Below are 1193 nucleotides of genomic sequence, written 5' to 3' on the forward strand. Positions count from 1 at the left end.
CAGGTACACAGGTGAGTGTCGAATCCTCTCTCAGCAAGCCTTTTATGGAGCCATCACTCTGACTGGGAAGTCCTTTAGTTGTCCATGTTATCCTGGCCCTTAGGCCTGAGCCCCAGATGTGCCCTCTGGGCTTCTCCCACAGAGCTCCCTCCCATCCCTGGTGTCCTATCCAGGCCCTCAGCCAGCCATGCTGTCCCCCACCTCACACCTTCCCTAGTGAGGGCTCCATGGCTTAATTATGCTCCCTGCATCCCCCTGTTCCTCTTGATGTAAAACTGCCTAATTTAGCTCTTTGGCCTTGATCTGTCACTTGGGGAGTGTATCTCTCTCCTCCCCCACATTTTATTTTCTTTATTTTCTGAAATCTGTTTGCCTTCCCTGAGTCTTCACAATTGGAACTGAAATCAGAGCTGTAAAACATACCATGTCAATGGCTGTAATGAAACTAAATCTCTGTTCAAAATGCATATTTATTTTGCATTCCAGATGTTCTGTTTCATATGCTGAAGCTTTTACCAGTAGCAACAAGCCATTGGAGAAATAAGTACTAAATGTAAATCAAGTTAGACCGACCATGGGTCCTATCCGAAGTAAATGGTCAGAACAGATAAATCCAAAGAGTAAAATGGGAAGAGAGTTTTCTTTGAATTAGCAAACAGGGCTTTATTTATCCTCTCCATCAGTATGTTTTTGTCTTCCTTTGCATCTTCCGTGTGGTAAGGATGAAAGAAGTATCTAGAGAATTGGGAGGTTGAAAAAGCAAATTGAATTCATCCTGTATCATTAATTCAGTTTACAGTCCAGGTCAGTGGTGATTCTCCAACTTGAGCCTGTATCAGAATCACCTGTAGTAGGTACAGAGCAAGAACTGAGAATTGGTGTTTCTAACAGGTTCCCAGGTGATACTGATGCTATTGGTCTGGGGATCACACTTCAAAATCAGAAATTGTGAGTCCTCTTACTTTGTTCTTCCTTTTTTAGGATTATTTTGGCCATTCTGGATCCCTTGCAATGCCATGTGAATTTTAAAATCAGCTTGTCAATTTCTACAAAGAAAGTCAGCCAGGATTCTGATAGGGATTATGCTGAATCTGCAGACCAATTTGGGGAGTATTGCCATCTAACAACATTAAGTCTTCCCATCCATGAACATGAGATGTTTTGCTATTTATTTAGAGCCACTTTAATATCTT

This window comes from Pteropus vampyrus, unplaced genomic scaffold, assembly GCF_000151845.1.
Source record: "Pteropus vampyrus isolate Shadow unplaced genomic scaffold, Pvam_2.0 Scaffold419, whole genome shotgun sequence".
NCBI lineage: Eukaryota > Metazoa > Chordata > Mammalia > Chiroptera > Pteropodidae > Pteropus > Pteropus vampyrus.